Raw genomic sequence first — 22,883 nt, 5'->3', positions numbered from 1 at the left:
TTTATATTATGTTCCAATCTTCCTCCCTTCAGTTAAAAACTGTCTACCAAGGACAAGGAAATTTCTGGAACATGTGCTTCGTAGCACACACTAGCAACACTCTGCCTTTCACCTGTGAGTGCTTTGATCACTTTGAAAACACAAAGGGCTTTGACAAAAGGCTAAAAGAAGGACCTGGCTCCCAGTGAGCTTTTCACCAGCTTTGCTGCTTTCAGAGCTGGAGTCTACAAGTCATATCCAAGCAACAAAATGACCGCGTCATTTGAACAGCAGAAAATTGAGGAAGAAAATTGAATTTTGAAGTCAAAGAAGAACAAAGCACAGAATCAAAGGACCTTGCTTATAAATGAATTCTGTTCTATCTCGCTTTCTCCTTTATCTTCTCTTTGTTGTTGTCAGACTATGTTCCCAACAAGTTATCTATACTAGAAAGTTTTGCTTGAAGGCAATTTGATATCTGGAGAAAAAAAATAAAATATACCACTTGAAGAAGTGGTGGGTTTTCATAGACATTAAGAGTCTTTTTTTTTTTTTGTATGACTTTTAAAAATCCTGTGGCAAGGACACTGTGTTAATGCACAAAGTACCGAACTCATACATGGATTTTTGAACCAAAAATTTCTTGTATGTCTTTTGTTTGTGACTTAGAAAGAATTTACTCATAGAAATAGTATTGTAGGTGGTGGGCAGAGACCAGCACTTTGTCACAATGGCTTCTGTAATCTAGCGTCACACATTTGACACAGTAAAATGACACAATTAGTTTCTCAGACTGAAGTATGCAAGAGCATCTTAATAATACTTGATCCCACAGAATAAACATGGTTCATGGAGAAGTGTGGGAAGCAAAGCAGAGCAGAGTTGTGGATCCAAGTTTACCTGTATCATGGCAGCTTCTTGAAATTAGACCCCACTGACCCCAGCCAGACTGACTATTGAAACTCAGCTTTATCTAAGGTGCAGATTCCCATCTTGGTGGAGTAGAATGAAAGAAAGAACCAAAAGGTGTTTGGAGATTGGAGGACACCAAGAAGGCATGATAACTATATGCAATGGGAGATCCTGAAACAGTGAAGAACATTAATGGGAAAAATCAGTTACAGTATTTTAATAATGATGGGATATGGAAGAAAGTAAAGTAAAAACTCTCAACCGAAATTAAACTATGAAACAATCAGAATGTACACGTCCATCTTAGTCTTTCTTCTCCAAATTCAACTTTACTAAAAGATAAGGGGGGATCTCTGAATGTTGTTCCCACATCTGTCATAAATAGAGAGGAATAAAAATAAGGCTATATAGAAGAAGTCAAAGATTAATATGAAAAGGGTTTTCTTTGAATATTTCCACATCTGAATCTAACATTGTCACCCAGACTCCACCATGTTTGGGAGAAGCTCAGAGTGGGACTGAGCTTTGCTGATAGACATTTTCATTAATTTTATGTCTGAGTCTTATACTAAGGCATTAGACCTGAAGTTCCTACACCCAGCTCTGGCTGGCCAGGAATATTTACTGCTCCCTGGGGTCAGTGTCATAATTAGTATATTCTGACGCAATTTCCCAAGCCTTTAAGAAATTCTTGCCATCGACAAATGGAGATTCCTTACAAATGGAAAGGAATGATTATATTAGCATGGAAGACACTCTGTCAGTATGACTGGCGGTACTGTATCTCTTTCTGCTTTAGTCAGGAATGAGCTCATCATGAAAAAGGGGAAGGCCGATGAGGCGGATGCTAGTTAAGAGGACTACTACAGCAGATGCAGACTTACTTGACGGCAGTTTTGCCGAGGGCCAGCGATGCTCTCTGGTGTATGAACCAGTAGAAGTTAGGATATTGGTATCTTGAGCACTTTCTAAGCCACATTCACGTGCACATGTTTAATGGGATTTTTATGGCTAATGCTGATATATTTCTATTTCAGAGAATGGAGTCTAAGGAATGTTAATAAGGACAGGGTATGTATGGGAGGGAAAATGAGACAGAAAAGAGAGAGGTACTCAAAGAGAAAGAAACCAGAAAGAGAAGTCTGTCTGTAGCATAAAAGCTTCCTCTAGTTCACAGTTATATCTGAAACTGGCTTTGTTGTGTCCAACTATCTGGAAGCAAACATTACTTCAAGAAGGATCTGTAGTGCTCTAAAGCAAGCACAGAAACAAACCTTCTCAATCTTTACTATTGTGTTGTTGTTCTGGAGAGCTACAGAGCATATAGTGAGAGAGACTGTGGCATCTACTAGAAAAATACTTCCTCTGCACAGCAAATCTGCCCTGTCCCAATATGGCCCAGTCCAGCTATGCAAAAGGTAAGATTTTTGTAAGCAGGATTCACCTGAGCCAGGTATACAAATGAATTGTTGGAACCATTTTTAAGTAATGTTTAACTTTTTATTTTGAAATAATTTTAGACTTACAGTTGTAAAATAAGACATAAAGTACCCTAAAGTTCAGTTTTCCCCAATGTTAACATCTTATAAAACCATAGTACAATTATCAAAACCAGCAAATTAAAATTGCTATAATAACATAACTTCTCTTTAGACTGCTTTCGGATTTCCTTAGTTTTCCTGATTACCGTCTTTTCCTGTTCCAGGATCTCCTATTATACCTAATTGTCACATATCCATGGTCTCCTTCAATCTGGGACAGTTCCTCAGTCTTTGTCTTTCATGACTTCGACACTTCTATGAATACTGATGAGTAATTTTGTAGACTGTGCCTCTTTGAAATGACGTGTTTTGTGCAGTACCACCAAAATGATATTATACCCTTCTCCATGCATTATGGTGGGGATATTTAATTTTAGATGTTTTAATTACTTATTTACATCTATATGAACTCTTGAATGTCCCTATTCTATATGATATAATGCAATACTATCATTATTTAATAGAGTACTTTGTTAATTTTTTTGACCTGATGCATTCTGGGTTCCTAAAAGGCAAAATTCTTGTTAGGAAAAAAAAAAAGATCCTTTCACCTAGCTCAAAATGATACATTTCAGTGCTGGGTCTGACTGAATTTTTCAGAAACACTAATAAGAGCCCAGAAGGCGTTGGAGAATGTTTCTGTGCCACTTTTGTCATACATAATTCCTGACAGCCTTGTCTCAAGTAGACAATTTGAAGGTACGTTCTGTGTTTCAAGATAAGATTCTGAACATCCCAAAGGCAGGGTTAGGAACATGTGGAATTCAGAGGCTTTGAACACTCAGAATTTTTCTAAGATGTATACACACAGTGTCTTTGCTTCCAACTGAATCCTTCTTCCTGTTATTTTCTGTACTAGGGAAAAGGGAAAGAACACAAAATCCTCAAGTATTCCATGTAGAAGAGGAACTTCCTCCTGTGTACTATTTCAGAAACACTTTTCTGAGAAAAGCCAAAAAACAAACAGTTGTAAAGTTTCCTAAACGTTGATTCTTTCCCCTGGGTGAGTTGTTCTTCAAGGTTGGAAATTATCCTTCTTTCCCAGAACTCCCATGACTCTCTTGTACTTTTCTTAAAAAACCATTAACACATTCAGTCCTATGTTGTAACTCTAGCTCATCTTCCTAATCTTCCCTAATCAATAGAAAACTGCTCAATTTAATGTTATCATTGAATTATTCTTACATTTTTAGGCTTAATAATGATTTTGTGTATTTTTAAAGAGTCCTTATTTTGAGGCATATACTAACATATTTGTGAATGTCATGATGTCTCAGATTTATGTCAAATTTATTCTGGATGGGATGAGAGTTAATGGGTAGCTTATATAGAAAGTGTAGGAGAATATCCTCAGCCTTAAATAAAAAATGACTTTTAAAATTATATATAATATATATTATTATAATATAGAGAAGTTATTTTTCTATAGTATATATAATACATATTATATGCATAAGACACACACACACACACACATATATATATATAAAGGGACCAACATTATTATTTGATATACATATATATATCAAAGTGATTTCTATAGTGAAGCAAATTAACATGTCCACCATCTCACATAGTTAGCTTTCCTTTTTTGTGTGAAACAAATCGAAAATCTATTCTCTTAATAAATGTTCAGTATACAATATTAACTATAGTTTTTATATTGTGCATCAGATCTCTTCATCCCATGTAACTGTAACTTTGTGCCCTTTGACCTCCATCTCTCCATTCTACCCCAAACCCTCAAATGACTGTTGTCTGTTTCTGCAGATTTGAGCTTTTTTTTTTCCCCTTAAGATTCCACATAGAAGTGAGATCATGTAGCATGTGTGTGTGTGTGTGTGTGTCTGGCTTATTTCACTTAGTGTAATGTTCTTCAGATCCATCCATGATGTTGTTAAAAGCAGGATCTCTTTTATTAAGGCTGAATAATATTACATTGTGTTTATAATCTATCTTTCCATCTATCTATCTCATGATTTCTTTATCCACTACCCATTGATGGATACTTAGGTTGATTCCATATTTTGGTTATTGTTAATAATTCTGCAAAGAACATGCGGTGAGTATTTTCATGAAGTGGCGATTTCGCTTCCTTTGCATGTGTATCCAGAGGAGGAATTGCTGGGTGATATGAACTTCTGTACTGTTTCCTCAATGGCTTCACCAATCTATGTTCCCACCAACAACACACGAGGCTCCCCTTTCTCCCACACTCCCACCAAAACTCATTATCTCTTATATTTTTTTATAATAGCAATTTTGATAATAAAAATCCCTATAGATATGAGGTAAACCTCATTTTGGTCTTTTTTTTTATTAGTTGTTCAAAACATTACAAAGTTCTTGACATATCATATTTCATACATTTGATTCAAGCGGATTATGAACTCCCATTTTTACCCTATATACATAATGCAGATTCACATCGGTTACACATCCACTTTTTTACCTACTGCCATACTAGTGTATGTTATATTCTGCTGCCTTTCCTAACCTCTACTATCCCCCCTCCCCTCCCCTTCCCTCCCCTCCAATCCCCTCCCTTCCCGTCTTTTCTCCCTACCCCATCATTTTGGTCTTAATTTGAATTGCTATCATGATCAGAAAAAAAAGATCACATTTAATATACTTATTAGTCACATTTATTTATTTATTTATTTAGGAGAAATGTGTATACAGGTTCCATGATTATTTTTAAGGTTTTTTTTTTTTTTTTTTTGCCTCTATGTTGTATGAGTTCCTCATACATTTGTGACATTGACTGCTTATCTCACGAATGGCTTGCAAATATTTGTACCAATCCAAAAGAAATCAAGAAAACAATCCCATTTACAATGGCATCAAAGAATTATACAATACTTTTATACACTCCTTTTTTTTCATTTTTCATTATCTTTATTTATTTTTCAGTTTTAAATAATTAATAATCAAGAATGGAAAATAAATTTCAATTTTAAAATTTTTCAAAATCTATAACATGTTTCACTTATAAACTAAACTTTTTACTTGTTGACAATCGTATCACACCTTGCTGTTCATTCTGGTTCATTATTTTCTTAATTTCAAGCACAAATAAACACCCCAAACATCACATAGAATGACAAAATTCAAGAAACTCCAATTCTCTTTCTTTGACTTTTACAATTTCTATAGTAATAGTCTATATCACAGCATATGAGTATAGACGATGTCAAACTGGTATAAACGTTTGTTAATATTTTAAAATTCTTTAGTTAAGATTATATTATGAAGCAACACTGAACAAAATTGTATGATACTGGCATAAAAAGAGACATGGGAGCCAATGGAATAGAACAGATCCAAGAAACAAACCACAAGCATGTATGGTCAACTAATTTTCACCTTTTTGAAGAGGTGAAGGATAAGCTCTTTGTTAAATGGTGCCAGGAAAACTAGATATCCACATGTAAAAAAGTGAAACTAGAGCCTTATCTAGTAACATACACAAAGAAATCAATTCAGGATGCAATGACTTAACTCGTTGTATCCCATTGTCCCATTTATGGAACCCCTAAAACTTTTGAATTGGGCGACAATTATACCACTTATGGTAACTTTGAAAAACAATATTTATTTTTCGGAGTTCTATTCTAATTCTAGAAAAGAATTGGGTAAATTATTAGTGATAGTAACCATCAATGTTGTTAATAACATCATTAATATTATTAATGATAATAAATTGCATAATAAGCACTAGATTACATTTTCCAACCTATTTTAATGCACCTGTGTCAATTTCATTGTGATTTTCATAGAATTGAAAACTTGGGAATTTATGGGTTAAACATAAATCTGAAACCATACAACTCCTAGGCAGAATGTTCTTGGATATTGTCATTGGCAAAGAATTTTTTTTTTGGATATCTCACCAAAAGCACAGACAACTAAAGCAAAAATAAATTTGAGGGACTATACAAACTAAAAAGCTTCTCCTCAGCAAAAAACAAAATCAAAACCAAAACACCAAATCATCTGAAGCAATATTTCTAAAGCACAAACCTTACAAAATTTATCTTGACAGTCTCACAGAGAAAACATTTCCAAATTTTTATGATTCCATCTTATCAATAATATCTTTTACAGATCAGGCCTTTGGTGTTGCATCTATGGCCATTACCACATTTAAGATCATCTAGGGGGCTGGGGATGTGGCTCAAGCGGTAGCACGCTCGCCTGGCATACGTGCGGCCCGGGTTCGATCCTCAGCACCACATACAAACAAAGATGTTGTGTCCGCCGATAACTAAAAAATAAATATTAAAAAAATTCTCTCTCTCTCTCTCTCTCTCTCTCTCTCTCTCCCACTCTCTCTTTAAACAAAAAAAAAAAAAAAAAAAGATCATCTAGGTTTCCTCCCATGTTAACTTCTAAGAGTTTTATATTTCTGCATTGTACATTTAGGCCCATAATCCATTTTGAGTTAATTTTTATACAAGGTTTGTGCCTAGATTTTTTTTTTTTTTTTTTTTTCATGGAGATGGTCACATATCCCTGCACTGTTCATTGAAAATACCAACTTTTCTCAACTGTGTTGTCATTGCTTCTGTGTTAAAGAATAGTTGACTGTATTTATTTGTCTGTTTCTGGGCTGTCTACTGTGTTCCATTTGTTTATTTATCCATCCTTGCACCAAAACGACATTACCTTGACTGCTATAGCTTTACAATGCATCTTCAAGTAAGGTCATGACAGTTTCCCACCTTTGTTCTTCTTAAACATTTTGTTAGTTATTCTGGGTCTTTTGCCTCTCCCACACAAATTTTAGATTCGGTTTGTTGATACTCACAAATTGTTGATACTTGCCAAAATATTGATTGAATCTGTAGACAAAGTTAAGAAGAGCTGACACCTTGAAAATATTGGGTCTTTTCACCTATGAATGTGAAATCTCCCTCTACTTATTTAGTTCTTCATTAAGTTCTTTTATAAGAGTTTTATAGTTTTTCTGATATAGATTCTGCACATATTTTGTTAGATTTTTACCTATTTCATTTTGGGAGGATGCTATTGTTATTTTGCACAAATTATTAACTGTTTAATCAATTAAGAATAAGTAAAGTTTTTTTTTTTACCTTCTTTTAGTCCCTTTTCAATGTTACTTTGTGATTTGTGTTCCTGACCTATATTATTTGCCTTCTTTTTTTCCTCTTCATTTTTTTTTTTCCTGGAGTATGTGTGTTTGGTGCCAGGGATCAAGCCTAGGTCCTTGTTCATGCTGGGAAAGTACTATGACACTGAGCTGTATCCCAAGCCCTAATTTCTTTCTTCTAAAAAACATATTTTAACATTTCTTGAAAGGCAGGCTGCTACCAAAAAAATTCTTCCATATTTGTTTGTCTAATAGAAGTTTTATTGAAGAATAATTTTTTTTTAGAGTACAGTATTTTAAGTTGTTGTTTGCAACACTTTCAGTGTTTCACTATATTCTCTTCTTGGTCTGTATGGTTTCTGAGAAGTTGAATGTAATTTTTATGTACATTCCTCTGTAGGTAAGGTATTTTTCTCTGACTTCTTTCAGAACTTCTCCCTTATATTTGATATTCTGTACTTTGAAAATGAAATATCTATGTGTAGGGTGTCTGGTGTTTTCCTACTTGGTGTCCTCTGAGTTTTTTGGATATGTAGGCTGGTAGCTGACGTTGATTTGGAGAAAATTCTAATGCATCATTTTGTTCAAATATCTCTTCTGTCCTCTCTTTCTTGTCCTTCTGTTTTTCTATTCTGTGCATATTATATTTTGTAGTCGTTTTTTTAGTTGCAGCTTGGTCCTTAGACATGCATTCTCTTTCTTCCTCCCTTCTTGCCATTTTTAAATTTTTTTTCTTATCTTTTTCAGTTTCTACTGATATATCCCAAAGCTTAGAAATTCTTTCCTCAGTCGGGTCCAGTCTCTTTTTTTTTTTTTTTTTTATTTTTTTTAATTTTTTATTGTTGGCTGTTCAAAACATTACATAGTTCTTGATATATCATATTTCACAATTTGATTCAAGTGGGTTATGAGCTCCCATTTTTACCCCATATACAGATTGCAGAATCACATCAGTTACACATCCATTGATTTACATATTGCCATACTAGTGTCTGTTGTGTTCTGCTGCCTTTCCTATCCTCTACTATCCCCCCTCCCCTCCCCTCCCCTCCCCTCCCCTCCCCTCCCCTCCCCTCTTCTCTCTCTGCTCCCTCTACTGACATTCGTTTGTCCCCCTTATATTATTTTTCCCCTTCCCCTCACTTCCTCTTGTATGTACTTTTATATAACTCTGAGGGTCTCCTTCCATTTCCATGCATTTTCCCTTCTCTCTCCCTTTCCCTCCCACCTCTCATCCCTGTTTAATGTTAATCTTCTTCTCCTGCTCTTCGACCCTACTCTGTTCTTAGTTACTCTCCTTATATCAAAGAAGACATTTGGCATTTGTTTTTTAGGGATTGGCTAGCTTCACTTAGCATAATCTGCTCTAATGCCATCCATTTCCCTGTAAATTCTATGATTTTGTCATTTTTTAATGCAGAGTAATACTCCATTGTGTATAAATGCCACATTTTTTTTATCCATTCATCCATTGAAGGGCATCTAGGTTGGTTCCACAGTCTAGCTATTGTGAATTGTGCTGCTATGAACATAGATGTAGCAGTGTCCCTGTAGCATGCTCTTTTTAGGTCTTTAGGGAATAGACCAAGAAGGGGAATAGCTGGGTCAAATGGTGGCTCCATTCCCAGCTTTCCAAGAAATCTCCATACTGCTTTCCAAATTGGCTGCACCAATTTGCAGTCCCACCAGCAATGTACAAGTGTACCCTTTTCCCCACATCCTCGCCAGCACTTGTTGTTGTTTGACTTCATAATGGCTGCCAATCTAACTGGAGTGAGATGGTATCTTAGGGTGGTTTTGATTTGCATTTCTCTGACTGCTAGAGATGGTGAGCATTTTTTCATGTACTTGTTGATTGATTGTATGTCCTCCTCTGAGAAGTGTCTGTTCAGGTCCTTGGCCCATTTGTTGATTGGGTTGTTTGTTCTCTTATTGTCTAATTTTTTGAGTTCTTTGTATACTCTGGATATTAGGGCTCTATCTGAAGTGTGAGGAGTAAAGATTTGTTCCCAGGATGTAGGCTCTCTATTTACCTCTCTTATTGTTTCTTTTGCTGAGAAAAAACTTTTTAGTTTGAGTAAGTCCCATTTGTTGATTCTAGTTATTAACTTTTGTGCTATGGGTGTCCTATTGAGGAATTTGGAGCCCGACCCCACAGTATGTAGATCGTAGCCAACTTTTTCTTCTATCAGACGGCGTGTCTCTGATTTGATATCAAGCTCCTTGATCCATTTTGAATTCACTTTTGTGCATGGCGAGAGAAAGGGATTCAGTTTCATTTTGTTGCATATGGATTTCCAGTTTTCCCAGCACCATTTGTTGAAGATGCTATCCTTCCTCCATTGCATGCTTTTAGCCCCTTTATCAAATATAAGGTAGTTGTAGTTTTGTGGATTGATTTCTGTGTCCTCTATTCTGTACCATTGGTCCACCCGCCTGTTTTGGTACCAGTACCATGCTGTTTTTGTTACTATTGCTCTGTAGTATAGTTTGAAGTCTGGTATCGCTATACCGCCTGATTCACCCTTCCTGCTTAGCATTGTTTTTGCTATTCTGGGTCTTTTGTTTTTCCATATGAATTTCATGATTGCTTTCTCTATTTCTACAAGAAATGCCGTTGGGATTTTGATTGGCATTGCATTAAACCTGTAGAGAACTTTTGGTAATATCGCCATTTTGATGATGTTAGTTCTGCCTATCCATGAACAGGGTATATTTTTCCATCTTCTAAGATCTTCTTCTATTTCTCTCTTTAGGGTTCTGTAGTTTTCATTGTATAAGTCTTTCACCTCTTTTGTTAGGTTGATTCCCAAGTATTTTATTTTTTTTGAAGATATTGTGAATGGAGTGGTTGTCCTCATTTCCATTTCAGAGGATTTGTCGCTGATATACAGGAATGCCTTTGATTTATGCGTGTTGATTTTATATCCTGCCACTTTGCTGAATTCATTTATTAGCTCTAATAGTTTCTTTGTAGACCCTTTTGGGTCTGCTAGGTATAGAATCATGTCATCTGCAAATAGTGATAATTTAAGTTCTTCTTTTCCTATTTTGATGCCTTTAATTTCTTTCGTCTTTCTAATTGCTCTGGCCAGTGTTTCAAGAACTATGTTGAACAGAAGTGGAGAGAGAGGGCATCCCTGTCTTGTTCCAGATTTTAGAGGGAATGCCTTCAATTTTTCTCCATTCAGAATGATGCTAGCCTGAGGCTTAGCATAGATTGCTTTTACAATATTGAGGTATGTTCCTGTTATCCCTAGTTTTTCTAGAGTTTTGAACATAAAGGGATGCTGTACTTTGTCAAATGCTTTTTCCGCATCTATCGAGATGATCATATGATTCTTATTTTTAAGTCTATTGATGTGGTGAATAACATTTATTGATTTCCGTATATTGAACCAGCCTTGCATCCCAGGGATGAATCCTACTTGATCATGGTGCACAATTTTTTTGATAAGTTTTTGTATCCGAGTGGCCAGAATTTTATTGAGGATTTTTGCATCTAGGTTCATTAGAGATATTGGTCTGTAGTTTTCTTTCTTTGAAGTGTCTTTGTCTGGTTTAGGTATCAGGGTGATGTTGGCCTCGTAGAATGAATTTGGAAGTTCTCCCTCTTTTTCTATTTCCCGAAGTAGCTTGAAAAGTATTGGTATTAGTTCCTCTTTAAAGGTTTTGTAAAACTCTGCTGTATACCCATCTGGTCCTGGGCTTTTCTTAGTTGGTAGTCTTTTGATGGTTTCTTCTATTTCCTCAATTGATATTGGTCTGTTTAGGTTGTCTATATCCTCCTGACTCAATCTGGGCAGATCATATGACTTAAGAAATTTATCTATGCCTTCACTATCTTCTAATTTATTGGAGTATAAGGATTCAAAATAATTTTTGATTATCTTCTGTATTTCTGAAGTGTCTGTTGTGATATTGCCTCTTTCATCCCGTATGTTAGTAATTTGAGTTCTCTCTCTTCTTCTCTTCGCTAGCATGGCTAAGGGTCTGTCGATTTTGTTTATTTTTTCAAAGAACCAACTTTTAGTTTTGTCAATTTTTTCAATTGTTTCTTTTGTTTCGATTTCATTAATTTCAGCTCTGATTTTAATTATTTCTTGCCTTCTACTTCTTTTGCTGTTGTTTTGCTCTTCTTTTTCTAGGATTTTGAGATGAAGTATGAGATCATTTATTTGTTGGTTTTTTCTTTTTTTAAGGAATGAACTCCAAGCAATGAATTTTCCTCTTAGAACTGCTTTCAATGTGTCCCATAGATTCCGATATGTTGTGTCTGTGTTTTCATTAATCTCTAAGAATTTTTTAATTTCTTCCTTGATGTCTTCTATAACCCATTGATCATTCAGTAACCTATTGTTCATTCTCCAAGTGATGTATTCTTTTCCCTTCCTTCTTTTATCGTTGATTTTCAGTTCCATTCCATTATGATCAGATAGGATGCATGGTATTATCTCTACTCCTTTATATTGTCTAAGAGTTTCCCTGTGACATAATATATGATCTATTTTTGAGAAGGATCCATGTGCTGCTGAGAAAAAAGTGTAACTGCTTGATGTTGGGTGGTATACTCTATATATGTCAATTAAGTCTAGGTTATTAATTGTGTTATTGAGTTCTATAGTTTCCTTATTCAACTTTTGTTTGGAAGATCTGTCCAGTGGTGATAGAGGTGTGTTGAAGTCTCCCATGATTATTGTATGGTGGTCTATTAGACTCTTGAACTTGAGAAGAGTTTGTTTGATGAACATAGCTGCACCATTGTTTGGGGCATATATATTTATGATTGTTATGTCTTGTTGGTGTATGGTTCCCTTGAGCAGTATGTAGTATCCCTCTTTATCCCTTTTGATTAACTTTGGCTTGAAATCTATTTTATTTGATATGAGTATGGATACTCCTGCTTGTTTCCGAAGTCCATATGAGTGATATGATTTTTCCCAACCTTTCACCTTCAGCCTATGTATGTCTTTTCCTATCAAATGCGTCTCCTGTAGGCAGCATATTGTTGGGTCTTGTTTTGTGACCCATTCTACTAGCCTGTGTCTCTTGATTGGTGAGTTTAAGCCATTAACATTTAGGGTTATTATTGAGATATGGGTTGTTCTTCCAGCCATATTTGTTTATTTATGTTACTAAACATGGTTTGTTTTCCTCTTTGATTATTTTCCCCCCTTTAGTGTCCTACCTCCCACTGTTGGTTTTCATTGTTATTTTCCATTTCCTCTTCCTGTAATGTTTTGCCAAGGATGTTTTGAAGAGATGGTTTTCTAGCTGCAAATTCTTTTAACTTTTGTTTATCGTGGAAGGTTTTAATTTCATCTTCCATCCTGAAGCTTAATTTCGCTGGAAACACAATTCTTGGTTGGAACCCATTTTCTTTCAGTGTTTGAAATATGTTATTCCAGGATCTTCTAGCTTTCAGAGTCTGTGTTGAAAGATCAGCTGTTATCCTGATTGGCTTACCCCTAAATGTGATCTGCTTACTTTCTCTTGTAGCTTTTAAAATTCTCTCCTTATTCTGTATGTTGGGCATCTTCATTATAATGTGTCTAGGTGTGGGTCTCTTATGATTTTGCACATTCGGCGTCCTGTAGGCTTCTAGGATTTGGGGTTCTGTCTCATTCTTCAAGTCTGGGAAGTTTTCTCGTATTATTTCATTGAATAGATTGCTCAATCCTTTGGTTTGAAACTCTGTCCCTTCCTGTATCCCAATGACTCTTAAATTTGGTCTCTTGATGTTATCCCATATTTCTTGGATGTTCTGCTCATGGTTTCTTAACAGTCTTGCTGAGCTGTCTATGTTCTTTTCAAGTTGAAATACTTTATCTTCATTGTCTGATGTTCTGTCTTCTAAGTGTTCTACTCTGCTGGTAGTATTCTCAATTGAGTTTTTAAGCTGGCTTATTGCTTCCTGCATTTCTAGGATTTCTGTTTGTTTGTTTTTTATAACCTCTATTTCCCTGTGTAGTTGATCTTTTGCTTCTTGGATTTGTTTATGTAATTCATTGTTGAAGTGATCTTTCATTGTCTGATTTTGCTGTCTGATGTCTTCCTTGAGACTCCAGATCATCTGAAGCATGTATATCCTGAATTCTTTATCTGACATTCCATCTGCTGCAGCTATTACCTCTTCTAATGTTGAGTTGACCTGCATTGCTTGTGGTCCTTTCTTTCCTTGTCTCTTCATACTGTTTGCGTTCCTTTCTACTTAGTGAAACTGTTGTGTTATTGAATTTTCCCCCTATATATTTATATTGGTCTTGTATAGTTGCAAAGTCTCCCTCGCAGGCGCGGGCGGCGGCTCTGTCCCACTGCGGGCCGCTAGGCTTGTTCTGTGGGTGGTCACAGTTCTGTCTACTTTGCAGGTGCAGGCAGCGGCACTGCCCCTCTGCAGGCCTCTGGGGCTGTACTGCCAGTGGGTCGCAGGTCCACCTACCTTGCAGGTGCGGGGGGGAGGGGGGGCGGCTCTACCCTTCCTCAGGCCACTGGGCCTGTTCTGTCTCTCGGTTGCAGGTCTGGCCTGTTCTGATGGTGGTCACAGTTCCACCTACCTGGCAGGCGCGGGGGATGGGGGGCGGCTCTGCCCCCCAGCAGGCCCCTGGGCCTGCTCTGTGCGTGGTCACAGTTCCCTCTACCTTGCCGGTGCAGGGGGAGGGGGCGGCTCTGCCTCCCAGCAGGCCGCTGCTCCTCTTCTGCCAGTGGGTCGCAGGCCCGCCTACCTTGCAGGAGTGATTGGAAGCTCTGTCCCGCCGCGGGCCACTGGGCCTTTTCTGTCGGTGGTCACCTGGCAGGGGCGGGGGGTGGGGGGTGGCTCTGCCCCTCAGCAGGCCGCTGGGCCTGCTCTGTGCGTGGTCACAGTTCCCTCTACCTTGCCGGTGCAGGGGGAGGTGGCGGATCTGCCTCTCAGCAGGCTGCTGCTCCTCTTCTGCAGGTGGGTCGCAGGCCTGCCTACCTTGCAGGAGTGATTGGAAGCTCTGTCCCACCGCGGGCCACTGGGCCTTTTCTGTCGGTGGTCACCTGGCAGGGGCGTAGGGTGGGGGGTGGCTCTGCCCCTCAGCAGGCCGCTGGGCCTGCTCTGTCCGTGGTCACAGTTCCCCTACCTGGCAGGCGCGAGGGGTGGGGGGCGGCTCTGCCCCTCAGCAGGCCGCTGGGCCTGCTCTGTGCGTGGTCACAGTTCCCTCTACCTTGCCGGTGCAGGGGGAGGGGGCGGCTCTGCCTCTCAGCAGGTCGCTGCTCCTCTTCTGCCAGTGGGTCGCAGGCCCGCCTACCTTGCAGGAGTGATTGGAAGCTCTGTCCTGCCGCGGGACACTCGGCCTTTTCTGTCGGTGGTCACCTGGCAGGGGCGGGGGGTGGGGGGTGGCTCTGCCCCTCAGCAGGCCGCTGGGCCTGCTCTGTGCGTGGTCACAGTTCCCTCTACTTTGCCGGCGCAGGGGGAGGGGGCGACTCTGCCTCTCAGCAGGTCGCTGCTCCTCCTCTGCCGGTGGGTCGCAGGCCCGCCTACCTTGCAGGAGTGATTGGAAGCTCTGTCCCGCCGCGGGCCACTGGGCCTTTTCTGTCCGTGGTCACAGTTCCCCTACCTGGCAGGCACGGGGGGTGGGGGGCGGCTCTGCCCCTCAGCAGGCCGCTGGGCCTGCTCTGTGCGTGGTCACAGTTCCCTCTACTTTGCCGGCGCAGGGGGAGGGGGCGGCTCTGCCTCTCAGCAGGTCGCTGCTCCTCCTCTGCCGGTGGGTCGCAGGCCCGCCCACCTTGTAGGAGTGATTGGAAGCTCTGTCCCACCGCGGGCCACTGGGCCTTTTCTGTCGGTGGTCACCTGGCAGGGGCGTGGGGTGGGGGGTGGCTCTGCCCCTCAGCAGGCCGCTGGGCCTGCTCTGTTCGTGGTCACAGTTCCCTCTACCTTGCCGGTGCAGGGGGAGGGGGCGGCTCTGCCTCTCAGCAGGTCGCTGCTCCTCTTCTGCAGGTGGGTCGCAGGCCCGCCTACCTTGCAGGAGTGATTGGAAGCTCTGCCCCGCCGCGGGCCACTGGGCCTTTTCTGTCCGTGGTCACAGTTCCCCTACCTGGCAGTCGCGAGGGGTGGGGGGCGGCTCTGCCCCTCAGCAGGCCGCTGGGCCTGCTCTGTGCATGGTCACAGTTCCCTCTACCTTGCCGGTGCAGGGGGAGGGGGCGGCTCTGCCTCTCAGCAGGTCGCTGCTCCTCCTCTGCTGGTGGGTCGCAGGTCCGCCTACCTTGCAGGAGTGATTGGAAGCTCTGTCCCACCGCGGGCCACTGGGCCTTTTCTGTCGGTGGTCACCTGGCAGGGGCGTGGGGTGGGGGGTGGCTCTGCCCCTCAGCACGCCGCTGGGCCTGCTCTGTCCGTGGTCACAGTTCCCCTACCTGGCAGGCGCGAGGGGTGGGGGGCGGCTCTGCCCCTCAGCAGGCCGCTGGGCCTGCTCTGTGCGTGGTCACAGTTCCCTCTACCTTGCCGGTGCAGGGGGAGGGGGCGGCTCTGCCTCTCAGCAGGTCGCTGCTCCTCTTCTGCCAGTGGGTCGCAGGCCCGCCTACCTTGCAGGAGTGATTGGAAGCTCTGTCCTGCCGCGGGACACTCGGCCTTTTCTGTCGGTGGTCACCTGGCAGGGGCGGGGGATGGGGGGTGGCTCTGCCCCTCAGCAGGCCGCTGGGCCTGCTCTGTGCGTGGTCACAGTTCCCTCTACTTTGCCGGCGCAGGGGGAGGGGGCGACTCTGCCTCTCAGCAGGTCGCTGCTCCTCCTCTGCCGGTGGGTCGCAGGCCCGCCTACCTTGCAGGAGTGATTGGAAGCTCTGTCCCGCCGCGGGCCACTGGGCCTTTTCTGTCCGTGGTCACAGTTCCCCTACCTGGCAGGCACGGGGGGTGGGGGGCGGCTCTGCCCCTCAGCAGGCCGCTGGGCCTGCTCTGTGCGTGGTCACAGTTCCCTCTACTTTGCCGGCGCAGGGGGAGGGGGCGGCTCTGCCTCTCAGCAGGTCGCTGCTCCTCCTCTGCCGGTGGGTCGCAGGCCCGCCCACCTTGTAGGAGTGATTGGAAGCTCTGTCCCACCGCGGGCCACTGGGCCTTTTCTGTCGGTGGTCACCTGGCAGGGGCGTGGGGTGGGGGGTGGCTCTGCCCCTCAGCAGGCCGCTGGGCCTGCTCTGTTCGTGGTCACAGTTCCCTCTACCTTGCCGGTGCAGGGGGAGGGGGCGGCTCTGCCTCTCAGCAGGTCGCTGCTCCTCTTCTGCAGGTGGGTCGCAGGCCCGCCTACCTTGCAGGAGTGATTGGAAGCTCTGCCCCGCCGCGGGCCACTGGGCCTTTTCTGTCCGTGGTCACAGTTCCCCTACCTGGCAGTCGCGAGGGGTGGGGGGCGGCTCTGCCCCTCAGGAGGCCGCTGGGCCTGCTCTGTGCATGGTCACAGTTCCCTCTACCTTGCCGGTGCAGGGGGAGGGGGCGGCTCTGCCTCTCAGCAGGTCGCTGCTCCTCCTCTGCTGGTGGGTCGCAGGTCCGCCTACCTTGCAGGAGTGATTGGAAGCTCTGTCCCACCGCGGGCCACTGGGCCTTTTCTGTCGGTGGTCACCTGGCAGGGGCGTGGGGTGGGGGGTGGCTCTGCCCCTCAGCAGGCCGCTGGGCCTGCTCTGTCCGTGGTCACAGTTCCCCTACCTGGCAGGCGCGAGGGGTGGGGGGCGGCTCTGCCCCTCAGCAGGCCGCTGGGCCTGCTCTGTGCGTGGTCACAGTTCCCTCTACCTTGCCGGTGCAGGGGGAGGGGGCGGCTCTGCCTCTCAGCAGGTCGCTGCTCCTCTTCTGCCAGTGGGTCGCAGGCCCGCCTACCTTGCAGGAGTGATTGGAAGCTCTGTCCTGCCGCGGGACACTCGGCCTTTTCTGTCGGGGTCCAGTCTCTTAATGAGCTCATAAGAGCCATTTTCCATTTCTGTGATAGTTTTTTTGATCTCAAGCATTTTGAGGGATTCTTCCTTAGAACGTTTTTCTCTGCTTACCTGCCCGTCTGTTGTTGCGTGCTGCTAGGTCACCTTATCTACTCAATGGAGCCCTGAGCGTAGTAATCGTACCTGTTTTACATTTCTAATAAGACACTTCCAATGTTCCTGCCACGTTGGGTTCTGATGCTTGTGCTCTCTTCAAATTGTGATTTTTGCCAATCTGACCTTATCTTGATTGCTATAGCAAAGTCGCAATCAATAGTATGATTGCATGTTTTGTAATTTTTAGCCAGACATATATCAGATAAAAATAACTGCCGTAAAGAGGTTCTTAGTAATATGGTGGTGAGGTGTGGGGGACGGAGAACATTGTCTACTCCAAAGAATAGGTCTTGATCTTTTAGTGACCTGTGACTCTGAATTGTAAACTTTGGAGAGTGCCTTAGTTTTGTTTATTTATTTTTTAAAAATCCCTACCCTTAAGTGGGCTTCCTCATGGAAGTCTAGCCCTGAGTGGAATTAGGTATTCCCTCCTCCCCCGTGAGTTAGGCTCTATAATACTCCAGCATGCTCATCTTTTGTTAACAAGTTTCTCTTAAGAGAAGACCTAATTAAAACCATAGTAAATGTTCCAGTGTATTTCAAATGGTTCCTTTTCCCCTCATTCAACTTGAAATAAGAGGAAGTGTTTTTTTTTTTTTTTTAATGTATGCTGAAAAAAAAATCTTGAGCTCTTAGAGGCACTTCTCAGAATATTATATGACTCCTTATGACTGGATTCCATTGGAGTTATTAAGACTCAGAGCTGCCCACACTGAACCTCCAGCAATGTGTCAATAATAGTCCAGGTTCAATAATAGTTCACCTCCTCTGGTACTGGTTCCCTGGGTGAATTTGACTTGTGAGTCTCTGTTCAGGTAAGAGAAGATTCCCTGGATTCTCCAACCTGTTTCTCTGATCTGGGACCAGCCTTTTTCCTGTGTCCTCACCTCTCTTACAGATCCAAGAAGAATTGTAGAGTTTTCTCTCTTTAGCACTTTACTTGACATTAGGACAGAGTGGGCACTTCCAATCTCCTTGCATGCAAAACAAGAAAACGAAACTCTCAACTTCTTTTTTACTTTTCATTTTTATATATGGCTTTGACAAATTCAAAGCTGTTCATAACTTGGTTCATGTTAGAGGTGAATATCACTTGCATTTTAATTTAAAGTTCTTTCTCTAATTTTTTTTTAAATTAACTTTTTATTGTTAAATGATTTTAGGCTTCTAAAAAGAGTGGAGAAAATCATATAAAAAAATTGTCTGTCCTTTGTGAGGTTTTCCCAAGTGTAGACATTCTTATCTAACAATATTACAAGTACCCAAACAATAAATTAACATATGCTATTTTAAACTAATCAAAAGACCTCATTCATATTTTGTCCAGTGAACCATTATAGTCTTCCATCTGGCTCAGGGTTCCTAATATTGAATATAATTCTTATTTGTCCAAAGACTTCTTGAACCTGGGATAGTTTTATCTTTCTTTGTGCTTTATGACCTTGACACATTTGAATAGTATTGGCCAAAAATTTTGTAGAGTTTTCCTTAATTTTGGTTTAATAGTTATTTTAGGATTAAAATCTGGTTGTAAACTTTTGACAAGAACACCACAAAAGAATATTCTGTCTTCCATGAATCATATCAGGAACACATGATGTCGATATGTCCCATTCCTGATAATGTGAATTTTGATCATTTGGTGTCATTTGCCAGGTGATATTATCATTTTCCCTATTGTACTAATAATTATCTTTAAGGGTGATATTTTGAAAATGTATAAAAATCCTCCTTTTCATCATCCCTTGCCCATTAATTTAGCATCCACTTACAGTTCTTGCTTGCATTTATTCTGACTGTATCATTTGCCAAATAGTGAGCTCTCCCATTATTTCTTCTATATGTATTTTTTGGAAATATATTGTACAGAAGCGTTGGTCCTCTTCCACATTTATTTATTAAAGTGTTAATAAATCCAGAGCTTTTTGTCTTATTCTATGTGTTCTAATCTAAATTATTGTTTATATTTTTACTAATATTAGCCAAAATTTGTCTGTTCCAAGTCCTTGCAAGTTGGTTCTTGTGTTCAATTGCTATTATCATAATTTTGTGAGCACTTGATTACATTCCTAGGCACTTAAAAAAAATCCTAAGGTCTAAGTTTCTTTCCACATTAATTTAGTCAGAATTGTTTGGGGTGTGACTCAAATACTGATTTTTAAAAATTAAGTTGTTATTATTTATCTTATTTTTAAAAATTTGTTCTAATTAGTTATACATGACAGCTGTATGCAATTTGACACATTATTCACAAATGGAGCACAATTTCTGCTTCCTCTGGGGTGTACATGGTGTAAAGTCACACCGGTAATGTAATCATATATATATATATGTAGGGTAATAATATCCATCTCATTCTACCGTCCTTCCTATCCCCACAATCCTCTCCTGCCCTCACTTCCTTCTACACAATCTAAAGTTCCTTCATTCTTCCCTAGCTGCCCCAAACACACACATATTTTGGATCAGCATCCATTTATCAGAGAAAACATTTAGCTTTTGGTTTTGGGGGATTGGCTTATTACATTTAGCATGATATTCTCCAGCTCCATCCATTTACCTGCAAATGCCATAATTTCATTCTTCTTCGAGGCTGAGTAATATCTATTGTGTATATATATGTACCACATTTTCTTTATCCATTCATGTGTTGAAGGGCATCTAGGTTGGTTCCACAGTTTAGCTATTGTGAATTGAGCTGCTATAAACATTGATGTGGCTGTATCACTGTAATGTGCTGATTTTAAGTATTTTGGGAAAAACTGAGTGGAGTAACTGGGTCAAATGGTGGTTCCATTCAAGTTTTCTGAGGACTCTCCACACTGTTTTCCATATTAGCTGCACCAGTTTGCAGTCCCTCCAGCAATGTATGAGTGTACCTTTTTCCCCACATCCTTGCCAACACTTATTATTGCTTGTATTCTTGATAATTGCCATTCTGACTACAGTGAAATGAAATTTTAGAGTAGTTTTGGTTTGCATTTCTCTACTTGCTATAGATGATAAACATTTCTCATATGTTTGTTGATTGATTATATTTCTTCTTCTGCGAACAAATATTGATATTAAAAATAACTTTCCAGATAACTCTGTTATGCAACCTAGTCTGAAAGACATACTCACTAGATATTTCTGTCTGTAAATTTATACACATTCCAAGAAAATCTATCTTTGACTTTATACATATAGTGGTGTGTAATGTATACACACGTGTGTGTTTGAAGTAGAAAAATGATTAAATGATAATAGCTAATGATTGCCAAGTAAGAAACACTGGGGAAACTGTGAACCACATAATTTGATTTTATGTCTTTTGCCTTAGTCTGTGAATCAGGTAGGAACAGGCTTCCCCACGTGTAATATAAAAACCCCAAATAACAGTTACTTAAGTAATATTTATGTTTATTTCTTTTTCAAAATAAAGCTTGGAAATAGGCAGTCCAAGTCTAGCGTGGCCCGTCCACATCATTAAATCTTCTTAGACATAAGTCCTGGCAGCACAGTGACACCTCTCTCAAGTGGACTTCATCCTCAGGTATGTAAGTAGGTGCCACTACTCTCATATTTGTGGAGAAAGCTGTGGAACTCAGGTGTCTTTTATTTTAGACTGACATTTTAAAAAGTATTTAAAATTTAATATTACATAGATAAAACATGCACACAATACCTCAAAAACATTGGTGAAGTGAACACACAGGCCAAGAAATACAGTATTATTGTATTTCATAAGTCTCTGGTGTAGCCTTTCCCAGTAACAATTTATAACCTCCCCTTGAGAGTAACTGCTTCCATGACTTTTATAGCAAATATTTCTTACTTTATTTCTTTTTTAGTATCCCCAAACATTAGAATTCAGTTTTTTTCTATTTCTAGATTTTATACAGATGTGATCACATTATGTGAATTTTTATGGTTTGCTTATCCTCCAAAATGTTTGAGTCATTCAAATTTCAATAGATCTCTGTAGTTGATTCATTTTCAGTGTTGCATAGTATGCCATTATGTGGATATAATACGTGTTACTTCTAATGTTGGTGGACATATCAACTGTTTTTTGGTTTTCTTCAATTATTAAAATGTTATTATGAAGATTTTGTACATATCCTCTAGTTACTACATGCTCTCGTTGCTGTGATTTTCTATCTGGGAGAGGGGCATGCTTGTATCATATGGCAAATATGTCTCCCATTTACCATATAATGTCTTAATGATTTCAACCCCACCAGCAGTTATACCAGAGTTTCTGATACTTAAAACTTGCCAACACTTGGTCTTGTCTGTCTTTTAAACATCAACAACTCTGGCAGATGTCTGGTATTATTTCAGTGTGGTTTTGATTTCCATTTTCTCAAGTAAGTACTTAATATCAGATCCCTTTTAAGTTGTTTTCTGGCTATTAACATATTATTCTTCATAAAACATCTGTTATAGTTTTTTTTCTCTCATTTAAAAGTAACAGTTGAATGTCTTTATGGTGTATTTATCATTGTTTACGTCTTCTTAATATATTAGTAGTTCTTTGTTGTTACTTTTACTGAAAATATTTTCCCCCATTTTTCTCTTTTCCACTATTTTCCAGCTGGCAGCTGGAAGTTTGCTGGGGCCCCTTTGGCTGTGGCTCTCAACATCCACTATTTTTATGTCATTTTATGAACAGAAGTTGAATTGTAATTTAGTCAAATTTAACAATGTTTTATGGTTTCATGCTCTTATGTCTTGTTTATGAAAACTACCTATATCACAATATCATGAAGATATTAGATTCTTTCCTGAAAGTATAATTTTGTCTTATAAATTTAGTAAATAAGAATTGAATTGAGAAAAAATTTTTGAACTTTTGAATAGCTAATTATTCTAAGACCATTTATTTTAAAATGTGTTTTTCAATAAAAAGATATATGGTTGCCTAGTGTTGGGATGGGAGAGAAAGAATGGCACAGGGGATTTTTAGGGCAATTGAAACTATTCTGATTCATAGGCATTTGTCACTACATTTGTCCAAATGAACAAAGAGAGTGAATTCTAATGTACACTATGGATTTAAATTAAAATAACTATTAATATTGGCTCTTCCAATATAAAGTATGTTACAATTCTAAGCTATAAACAGAAGATGGACAAGTCATTGGGAACTCCATGCACTTTCTGCTCAAATTTTTCCTGTAAAAGTTCCTAGAACTTCTCCAAAATAAAGTCCAGTAAGTGCCACTTCTATTATAAATGAGCTGTATGACACATGTATGGGACCATTTCTGGGTATCTATTCTCTTCCTCTACTTTTTGGTCTATATCTCATTAAAAATCTTTGTTTTTGT

Source organism: Marmota monax, unplaced genomic scaffold (genome assembly GCF_021218885.2).
Source record: "Marmota monax isolate L192 unplaced genomic scaffold, Marmota_monax_Labrador192_F-V1.1 WCK01_AAM20220418_F8-fsc00120, whole genome shotgun sequence".
Taxonomy (NCBI): domain Eukaryota; kingdom Metazoa; phylum Chordata; class Mammalia; order Rodentia; family Sciuridae; genus Marmota; species Marmota monax.
The sequence above is the reverse complement of the archived record's forward strand: the minus strand, read 5'-3'. Positions refer to the sequence as shown.